We start from the raw sequence: 11,811 nt of genomic DNA, 5'->3' as shown, positions 1-11,811 counted from the left end.
CAAAGATGATTAAAGGGAAAAAAAGGAATAAATATATTTCAGTTACACGAAATTATGCTAATTTTTCCATGACTTGTCTCTATTTCGTTTTCATGTGAAATACTCAATACTTTCACCTCCCCAGGCCTCTAAAAAATCCTTTTTTGTTAAACTGCCCATGACTCACATCCACATTAAGGCCCTAATCTGTGATGAGGAGTCAGGAGTAGATATTTCTCCATTTCAAAGGGGTCACAAGTCAAAAAGGTTGGGAACCACTGTTTTAACAGACTGAGTTAGTGAAGGAAGATAATGGAGCAAGCTGAGGAAACATCCATCCCCATTGTTTACGGCTGTAGAAAGCCATGTGACTTTTTTCTGTCACACACACAATAACATAATCGCAGCAGTAGATGGCGCTGTCACACACATTTTGAATTGCTCATGAGGTCGGCAGGCTATCACAGACCTAAACACAAAGCCCAAAAAGGTTTTAAGAATATGATCCCTACCCTGGAATTATTGGTCAGATAATGTGACCAGATAATCCAGTTTGGTCTAGTTGAGGTGCACTTGGGTGATGCGTTTAATAATCTTATACTCTGTGTTGGTTGCCTGCATGATGACTTTCAGAGCATGGTCAGTTACCAAGCAGCATCCCTGGAGATCTCAGTGTTTTAGTAACAAGTTGTTTAAAAACACAGCATGGTAGAAGCACACTCACACAGACTGGAACCCAGTCAAGGCCAGTGTGTTTAACCACAAAATATGCCTAACAACCTCGTTTTATTCCAGTGTAAGATTGTAGTCAAATTGGGAAGTTCTTAGGTATGAATTTGTGTTTGATATAAAGAGAAGTCCTTCATCTTGCACGCACTGCTTCTAGCTCAATGCTGTCAATAAATAAGAATGTGCTCTTGGGCAGCTTGCCTGGCTTGGCGAACAAAATAGCCTTCATCTGAGGTTCATATGAGCATGACTGACCTAATCCTACTGTAACTGACGTCCAGGTGACGAGGCCAAGGATAAATGTGAACAACTCTGGTGGAACTTGCTATTCTGTAATACGTGAAGCCTGTCCCATATAGTGCATTTTACTGGAACCCCTTAAACAGCCTCCTTCACACGTCTAGACTGTAAATTTGACACATCATGCAACTCGATTTTGCTACCTAACTTTTAAAGCATTGAATTACAAAGTGTGGGGGAGGGGGGGTTGTGTGATCAACTTGGTCAGGCTGAAGCGAAAGAGAGCCTTGTAAAAGGATTATGGCACTGAGGAGCCATGTTACAGCTGCCATGGATCTGCCCGTATCACTGCCCAGGTCTGGTCCACTTAGGAGGGGCTTTGATTGATTCATCGTGTGTAGGCATTCCAACACCATGCCAGCTGCACGTCATGCACAATGGTGAGATTGTGCCTGGGGCTGCCCGAACGACAGCTGCCCATGGCTGCCCCTTGGAGCTCTGGTGGGTGATTACAGACCACAGACGGACACGCACTGAAAAATTGGTTACAGCACATTGTAGATGCAGTAGATTCTAAAATTGTTATCACTCCAAGATAGAAATCATCTAGAGCATTGTAGTTTGCTGCTTTTGTAGAATCATGTTGTCAGTTCAATAAAAATCCAGTTTTCAGAAGTCTTGTGTTCTTGATCTTGACCTGTTAGATGCAGATGTAAAAGCTTAAATGAATTCTGACGGACTGAAGTGCAGATCCCAAAAGCTGTCCACTCAGCGGTCCTTTCTCGTACACTATTACACAATTGCATGATGTTATTGTCTGGAAGTGGACCCAGGAATTTCTGGAAATGGCTGGGATAATGATCACAAGTCTGGGACACAGGATGTTGTTTGGGATTTTGTTATTGAGCTAGTACATGCAAACCTCATGTTGCATAATAATATGGGATATAATACACCAATATTACACTGAGGCACGCATACACCTTCCTTTATTACGTTTTGTGCCTGGCCTCAGTCTGTAATAATATTGGAAATATTCTGCCTATTCACCAAAAAGAGAAAAGGAGTAGAGCTGGCGTGTTTATTCCCAGAAATGACACTTACAACTGCCATGATTTAGTTATTCCAGTAGTTGATAACTTCATAAACATTTAGAGATTTTTCTCTTACCTCACTTCTCTTCACAGAGGTGATCTGTGTAAGTAGTAGTTGCAAAAAAGTGAGTTTCTCATCACACAGGAACAGAGTCCAGCCCAGCCCAGTGAAAGTCTCTGTAATCTCCTGCAGTTCCGCCCAGTCTGCCATCCCACCTGTCAGCATTTGCGCAGATTGCGTCACCCATCTGACCCTGCTGAGCCACTCTTTGACACATTTGCTTAGTGGTGTGTTTTACAAACTTTATAGCCAACACATGCGGTGTCTGTCTGTTGTTATGCCTTGACACAGAGAACAGGAGTTGACCAACTGCAGCATAGCTCTGCGAGTCAACAACAACTGCTGCAACCAACTGTTGCCTGGTATTCTCGGGCAGGCCCAATGATGGAAGAGCTTCGCAATGCTTTGTGGCAGAGAAAAACACAGCCTCTACTTAGAAATGGCTCATTTGGTTAACCTTTTTCTTTACCATGGCTCATAAAAATCCTAAGTGTGCTGTTATTATGAACAGTAAAACCGACTCCGTGCAAAATAAACCAGTACATGAAAGGAAAGGGAAAGGAATATTTGTTGACGGGAAAAACAACCACAGTACCAGTTTAGTATTATTTTTGCAAATTTCTTTCCACCTGCCTCCACATTATCTTCAGTTACTATATAATTTTTTACTCTATAATGGACACACTCCTGAGATCCTTCCATAGTTTCCACCAAGTATTTGAATTTCACAGGCCCAAAGTAAGGAATTGTAATATTCTGCATCTTAAGTCTTTACTGTCATAATATCAAATACTACGACAAGCTAAGCTCAGTGTATTACTACATCATGCAGAGGTATTCCCCGGATGTTTAACGTACTGATTTGACTTCCGCTATAGCTGGATTAGGTCAACAGCATTAAGTAGTCCAGAATGATGTCATAGAGCATGATCTAACTCTGTGGCCAGATGATTGAATCATACATTTTCCTTTAATTTGGGGGTTATTAAATGAACAGAGCTCCTCTCTGTGAGTTTTAAAGAAGACGATTGGTATTCGCCTGAGGTCATTTTCTCGCTTATGGTTAATTTGAATTGCTCTGAGTTAGGAGTAAAATTAGTACTTTGTAGCAGCTTTTTATTGGTTGGGCTATGTTTCTAATTATCAATTAACCAACAAGCCATACTTTTTAAGCAAAGTCATGTGGCAGAGCAGGGAGGCCGGTTATTAGATAAAGCTTAAAATCCTGAACAGACAGTGATTTAATAGAGTATTATCATTTCCACTCTGCTCATAAAAACATGCAAAAAAATGCTTGGGCAGCAGTAAGGGTTGGTGAGAGTAGGTTCAAACCCTTCTGACAGTTCTCTAGTTCACCTCTGACCTGCTTGTTCAGCGGAGACAACATAATACAGAATTCTGTTTGGGAATCAATAAAGAATTATATTGCCTTTGTAATCTGATTGTCTGTCAGCGATTGGCTATGCCTGCAATGTGGTAATGATCTTCTGAGAATCATGGCGAGTTCAGTTTGGTGAAGTAACTTTAACACGAAGTTGAGTGTTTGCTAAGCGTCATTAAAACTGCAGTTCTGCGGCTTGTTCTTCTCTTTGGAAGCTGCTGAGAGTGCTCCCATTAGACAGCAGTTTGTTTTTTTTAGTGATTGTGGTGATTTAGTTTGTTTGTTTGTGGCTCTCTCACCTCCACAAATATAACCTAATTAAGGGTAGGAAATGCTCCTGGGGTTCAGTGCAACTGCACAAAATAGGGCAGGTGTTAAAGTGCACTTAAGCCTCTGTAATCTCACTTTGAGGTGAAAAACCATTCCACAGGGTCTTTCAGATGGACTGCAACAGCAGACACAACCGGCAGCAAGAAGGATTTTCATCTGAACCACTTTAATTATGTGGCTCACTTGCTATTTTTGCCCCAAGAGAGCCCCGCCTCACCCCTCCTCCCCAAACACAGTTGGGACAGTTGTTTAGTAGTTTGCGCAGCACCTGTTTTAAACTCAATTGTTATCCCACGCCCTATCTGAAGACGCTTGCACCTGCTCCTATCATCCCCGTGTGACGCTTGAGTAAAGTTTGATGCTCTGTGTTCTTTCTTGTCATGAATATATCTGGAATGTGCAAAGCATTGTTCCGTCACGTGCTGTCTCTTTAAACCAACCTTTGCCCAAAAATGCACGCGCTTTTCACAATCCAGACATGTGTGCAGCAATCTATGCCAAAAGAGACAGCAGTCTGGGTTATTCTACTAGTGAATGGGACTTTGTGAGCACCCATACGCCGCAATGGGAACAATTCCTGCTTTGTCACTGGTAGCTCTGCAGTGAAGCAAAGGTTATTTGAAAGTAAAATGTCCACAAGTATTTTATGAAACCACAAAGTGAACCCTCTATGTTTTGTCTTTTGATGGCACCACAGATGTTCACGCTCACAAATAGAGACTTTCCAAAATGATATAATGCCTGTTTAACGTTTCATTTTCCTTTTTATGTGTTGCAAATTGTCATTCTACTCTGGAGACAAATAATGTTTCACTCAGCTCTATTTGTAAAAGTATACCACTGGTGTTAGGGTGTCTGTTATAGTGTCAGCTGAATTTTAGCATCAACACGTCATGCATAGCTCAGACTGGTGTCAGCAATGAGCTCATCCATTCCACTAACAGGAGGTGACATGAGTGAGGCAAACAATAACTCAGAACTTTCAGGTAGGTCCAGTTTGTTATGTAAAGCCCGCGAGGCCACCTTGTATGTCAAAGCAGAAACAAAAAAAAATCACATTCGCCTGTCCTGTATTGAATCCAGACTCTTTGAGGTGAAGTGTAATGATGTCTTCATGGTGAGATAAAATGAGTGCTGACCCCACTGCGTTTCAAAAAGAACATCTGTGAAGGTTTTTCCAAGTTGTCTGTGTACTTATTGGTATTTTCATATTTACCTCCAATTAGAAAAATGACAGAGAAGAAATACCTCAACCAAAACATTAAACTAATCTGTAACGCAATAGTGGTGCTCAAAAATGACTCAAGATGTACTTTGGCTTGCCTATATTTTTCCATTTGCCTGAAGCACTCACATGAAACCGTTTTCTTTTTCTTCTGCTGCTTCTCTTGTGAAGTCTTACAGTACATCATGATTACAGAGCAGATCCATCAAAAGTCTGGACATGTAAATGTTTAAACGTAAATGTGTAGGTTCACCTCTTTCTATGATTTTGTGTTTCTGCATTCAAAGTGTTTAACAAGCCTCGCCGACTTGGCAACACTTGGTGATTCGGATGTCAAGCACACAGGCAAGCAATATACTCCAGGCAGGCTGCATCACATGATTAAAGTTCCTGTATGTGATTAATAAATCACACCAGCAGGTCAACAGAGCTTCCAAATAAAGGCTTCAAGGCACCCAACCTGCCGCTGGAATGACATCAGAGGTCAAATGTTAAGCCTCCCTCTCACAGTGATTGATACGTTGGAAGAGGGCAAAAATAAGGTACAGCTTTTTTCTGTTATTCAACCTTTGATATGGGAAAATTGCTTCCTGCTGCCGGAGCACGTTGCCATGTGAACCTATGATGTCACATGATGGAGTGACCTCATCCCGACATTCAGCCTGACGGCCACCTGAGGGTGGCTTCAAATTGCACTCAGTAAAGTAAAAGTACAATAAAGGCCTGTGTGACACAGTGTGTGACTCCTTGCTGCAGCAGGGAGAAGGTGAACTGCTTTCTATACAGCTTTGTTTTATTCAACTCCATTTTAATTATACATTTAAATAACTTTGAGCTTTTGGCTAAATGTTAATGTCAGCATGCTAACATGCTTACAATGACAACATGCTGATGTTTAGCAGGTATAATGTTCATACCATGTTTACCATCTTAGTTTAGCGTGTAACTATGCTAATATTTGCTAATTATACTAAACACAATGTACAGAATCAGAATCAGAATCAGAATCAGAAATACTTTATTGATCCCCGAGGGGAAATTGTACAGCTGAGGCTGATGGGAAAGTCATTCGTTTTGCAGATATTTGGTCATTTTTGACCTGATGATTGTGCAGGATGAAGTTACTACAATTTATCCTCAGACATGACATGACATGAATTATTTCACCAAAGTTCATGGAATTCTGTCCAATAGTTGTCATTTCTCAACATATCAAAAATGTCTACCTCATCGAAAAGTTAGGGGATCACCAAATCAATAGGATTCATCCAGTGGGTACTTTGAATTTCTGCCCCAAATTTCATGACAATCTATCCAATAGTTATTGAGATATTTCAGTCTGGACCAAAGTGGTCTGTCTGACTGACATTGCCGTCCATTGAGGCATGCCGCTAGCGTGGCCAACAACTAAATGTATTCTTTCAATTCCAAAACTTTTCTAGTTCAGCCAAGAAAAATCTAGTCATTCCCAGTGACCTGTATACTTGTTGAGAACAAATGATCCCATGGATGCCAATCTGTCATCAACAGGCCTCCAGTCCAGAAGCAGAAACACAAACTAACTGTGAAGTGGATACATTTGATCATCTACAAATTGCCGACTTGCTGACCTGTTCACTGACGTGCTTAACAAGCCCGAATGTTGACTTTGAATTATCAGCTTTTTTAAGAGCCAGTGAAAGCCTCTTTTGATCTTTAACATTCATAACTTCTCCAAAATCATGGTTTCCCAACTGCGCTGCCTGATATATTTTTCTAATGTCATGGCCAATTGTTATGGTAGGACAAGAAACCCATTTAGGAGGTCCGAGTTGAAACAAAGGCCCTCTTGTCTTAAAGCCAGGTCTGACTCCTGCCTTTATATTTTAACATACTGATTGACACTGTTTGTACTCATGATCCCACCCTGCTGCCAAAGTTGGAGGCTGAATAGAATGAATATAACAGGTTGCATGTTTGCATGGAGGAATGCTGCAGGTGGAGGCAGGTCATGTTCTTGATGTCAGTGCAACAATTACCTTTAAACAAGCCACTCCGCATGACAACCACCTATAAATGTGACTTATAACATTCCACTTTATTCAAGACAGGGGACTATATTTAACATAGGGGCATTGTTTTTTTTTTTTGGAACAATGTCTCTACAGTTAAATAGATTTAAAAAAAATACATGCGTCATGGCAGACGGTTGAGTTTCATTGTCTCTGCTTGCCTGTTTCTGCTGTGTGACAAACCTGGCACTCCGTCTCTCTAAACAATGAGTACTGACTGACTAACATGGCAGGTTATTGCACATGATGTCATCCAACGCTCAAGCTTGCCTGGCCTCTTTATGGTTGTGATAAGAGTGGACATGTTCAGAAGAAACGTGTGAAACAGGACTCCAAGGATGAAGTACCACAGGTGTGTGTGTGTGTGTGTGTGTGTGTGAACGTCAGCCGTTAAGCATGCAGTCTCATTAGGTCAAAGATAGCCTCAGGTGAGCATCAAAATTAGGCGTCACAATTAGCTCAGCTTTAAATCAGTGATTAAAGGGTTTGGTGCTTTAGTTGACAAGTTTCGAGGCTGCAGCTTTTGGTTTTAAAGAGGATTTGATTGAAGTTATGCCACAAGCTATGTTGCAACCCGTCCTATACTGTGGCTGAGTAGATTTGGGGTGGGTAAAACTTCACGAGACCCATGTGGACATCATGTAGTAAATGCTGAAAATGTGGCTTTCGTAATGTGTTTATATTTCCCTTAGTCCATAAACTGCAGCTGTCATGTCGCTCCATCCGAGCACAAATCATTTCATTGTTAATGCCGTGTATTAGCGTCAGTGGCTGAAGTACAAAAGCCCACGGGCGACCCATCTGAGAGAGGCTAGGTCATTGTCAAGATGTGGGCTCAGACTTGTGAGCTAAGAACAGAGGAATTTAAAGCTGTTTAGATCAACAGATAAGCATTAATACAAATGTATGACTTCACAATTTCACTCGCACTATGCCCCCACTGCCTTGTGTGTTTCATTGTAATTCACAACTTGAACTTTCTCTTTAGTCTATGGTTGTTTCTATTTAAACAAAGTAAAGTTGTTGAACTGGTATATAAATATGCTCATGTTGCCTTAAAACTTTGCCAAAGACCAGGTTTTGAGATCTGTCTGTTTATGCACCATCTGTCCTTCTTGTTAAAACTTAAAAATAGGGCTTTGGACCACGATAGGACAAATGAGTACATTTTGGTGGTGATCCTGGCCTAGCATCAAACATTAAACAATACGGTTTTAGCCATAACTATAAAGCTAATAAGACTTGTTTCTAATGACTTAAGAGGTAAGTTTTAGTTAAAATTCAGTTGATGGAGAAAGTGTCCAGTGTTGAGTCTAGATCTCTCGGGAGGCTGCCCAGTTACTAAAAAGCTCAGGCCAAGCATGCGTGACATAACACATGTGAAGTCAGTATTTTCATTTTTTTATTCCTTTGATATCAACCATATTTAAAACTTCAAATCTTTTCTTTTTTGATCACAATCCAGAGCGAAAAAACTCAAATCTTATCTGTACTGAAACTTGACCAGCAGGCCGATCATGCCTTTGTGATGACACACACCAAGTGGAAAAGTACAGACCCCCTCTAGCTCCCATGCATATTCTCTCCTCCACCACAGCTATCACTCTCCTTTCATGCGGGCAGCCTCGGTGACATCACCCCCTTGAACAAGTCTTCCAAGTCGCATTTACTGACTCTAATAAAATGGAAGATATCTAACAAGGGTGATCACCAACCGGGGCCTGTGGTGAGAGAGCATCAGGATTTTATTATCAGCTTGGGAGGCAATGATATCAGCCATCGGGCCAGAACCAGCTTGTCTTTAACAGCCATCCTCAAAGATGCACATAAAGGAAGATGGCAAAAATAAAGAGCTTTCAGATCAAGGCTGAGGTTTAAATTATTTGTAAGGGATGTGGGCAGCAGAGTTAAACGTTACGAACAAGATGTGAATGAGCGCTGTGAGGAGGGAGGGAGGACTTCCAGGGTAAACAACATAAGGAAGGTGTTACAGTAGCCTAATCTGACTTGGTTGGTAGAGGTGGGACACCTGGTTCAAATCTAACCTGACAGTGACTCTGTGAGCAAACAACTTTCCATCCTTTATAAATGTTTACAGGGTAAGTGTAAAATGGGGTGGTTTACACACAAAGCTTTCAGATCAGCTAAAATTCTAGCACTTAGACTTTTATTTAGGAGATTAAGATATTGTTCTGGTCAACTTTTAGGCAATCTTACATGACTCTATGCAACATGTCTTGTTCACAGTGTTTGTAGAAACTTGAGAGCACCCTTTCATTGTCTTTTTTAAAGAAAAGATTTGGCATTTTAGGAATTATGTTATGGGTTAAATGAGAAGATCGATACCACTCTTATGTCTGAGTTGGGCATAAAGACTCTCCAAATTAAGCAAATAAGCCAGCCAGCACCTGCAAAGCTCATACAACAAGTTAATTAGAGAGTCAGGCTGGCTGTGTCCTGCCTCCACTCTTCATGCTATGCTGGGCTAATCGCCTCCTGGCTCCTGCTGAGCACTTTCTCCAATAACTGAATATTTCAACATGTCAAAGTACTCCTTTAACAACGCTGGTCATACCTGATTGGTTAGTAGCTTGTTGGGTCATGTTTGTGTTACAATTTGTCTCAAAGACTGCTAAATGTCAGTTTGTCTCAGTGGAGATTGAATTTTAAGCTTGGTGTAGCTAAAATTAATGATTGCTAACTCGAGTGTGATTTTTCTCATTTGAAAATATGAAAGCATTCCCCAACATAAGATGCTTCATGTATATACCCTCTCTGTTCATGGTTGCAAACAGTGCAGACCAATAGCCTAATCCATTTTATGTTTTTGCAAGCTCTGTACACCTTAATGTTTAGTGTAAATGTTAAACAGTCAGGGTTAGAAAACAGCTCTCAGTGGGCTGGTTTACCGTCACACAGCATGACTTGCAAAAAGTCACATGTGTGCATTTCTTTCCCGACAAATTATGATCCTAAATTAAAAATAACCCACATTTCAAAATGTTCCAAATTCAACACAACCAACATTTCGGCATGCGGTGGTGTCATAGTCACGCAGTGTGCCCACTGCGCACATAAATCGCACACTTTTAGAGCCAGCAATATGAGGAAATGGCATTTTTAAAGTAAGCCAAACCCCTTGAACTCCACCCATCCAGCCTTCCGTGAGCACCACCCAGCCTGTGCCGAATTTATCTCTGATTTCAAGCTGCAACACATTAAATCTCTTCCTTAGATGACTTCATCATGAAACCAGAGCTCTTTTAAAAGCATCATTAACCATGTCGACTCCGGGTCTACCTCTGTCATATGGGGCCCTGCTGAGTGACTGTTGTCCCGCTGCTGGCTGTTTGTGCAGTTACACTGGAGACATTAGGCCACAACACATGTCTTTAATGTTTCTATTTCTAAATGTAAACACAAATTCCAAAACCACTGTCCTAATCTCAGTTTCATTATGTTGACTGGGTTTTGTTGTAAGTGGCTGAACTGCCTCAGAGCCATTGCACCAGGTGCCGGGGTCAAGTCAGAGGGCAGCAGAGTGAAGAGTGAGAGTTCCTTTTTTGGGAAAAGCTTTCACCGGTGGAAGCAGATTCTCCCCTCTGCTCCCTGCAAATATTTTCTCTGCTGTCTGCTCTCCTCAGTAATGCCTGCTCCCCTGACACACGCACGCCACCCCTGCCATTCCAATCAGTCTGCCCAACATGTGCTCCGTTGAACCCTAGCCACCATCAAGGAGTGGTAGGGGGTCATCATCTGCTTGACTGTTATTTGCCCCTCCCCACCCCCTCCACACACTTGTCATGCCAGCAGCTCTGAGGTTTAAGGGGCATAGCGACAGGGCTGCTCTGTTCCATTCAGCTGAAACCTGCGTGACAACTGCTCCTTGCTGATGGGGGAAAGAGGAGGCTCGCAGCTAAGGAAAGCACTCTCACTCCGGGACAGACAGCGCTCACACGAGCCTCCGAAGCCTCTTCTCTCCTCAGATTTTACCCTGGATTTTTAATATATTATTTTTAAAACCAGCTGCCTGTGAAAGACTTTTTTTTGGAACACTGCAGAACACCTCAGGGCTGAATCCGTTGCTCTGCACTACAAGGTGGAGGTAAGGTGGAGGCAGTGTGGGTGTGTGTGTGTGTGTGTGAGTTTGTTTTAGCTGAGGATATTACCTCATAGAGGATAAGCTGTGGTTGAAGAGGTCTGACAGAGGTCTCTCCCTCTGACTCCATTACTCCTCGCCTCTTATCTGGGCAGATTTTCTGTTCGGGTTCAGAGGGGAAGTTTTGACAGCCAGGCTTTACAGCCCCCCCCCCCCCTCCGCTCTGTCGCTCTGACAGAGAGAGAGAAAGAGCGAGTGGAGAGGTGGTGACTTCATCCCCTCTCTTAACCAACCCTCCTCTTTCCCCCTCCTTTTTCAGTTTTTTTTTCTTTTTTTGCGCAGCACACTCAGGCAGCATGCCAGCAGTTTTCATCTTGCTGCGGTCCCTGGTTATCAGGCTCCTCAGTAGCAGACTGGCAGGCTCAGTGGCACAGTTCCTGAGAAGAAGCCTCTCTACAGGCGCTGCCCACCTTGGCACGGCGCTGCGCCACGTCTGGGACCGCGTTCGATCCCAGGAGTCCAAGGAAGCCGTCCTGGGCTGTGTGCTGTGCATTCTCAACATGCACAAGAAGGTGGAGAACTGAGCTCTCCCTCCACTTTCTGTTCAACCCTCCACTTGCCT

This window comes from Enoplosus armatus, chromosome 12 (genome assembly GCF_043641665.1).
Source record: "Enoplosus armatus isolate fEnoArm2 chromosome 12, fEnoArm2.hap1, whole genome shotgun sequence".
In the NCBI taxonomy this organism is placed as follows: Eukaryota; Metazoa; Chordata; class Actinopteri; order Centrarchiformes; family Enoplosidae; genus Enoplosus; species Enoplosus armatus.
The sequence above is the reverse complement of the archived record's forward strand: the minus strand, read 5'-3'. Positions refer to the sequence as shown.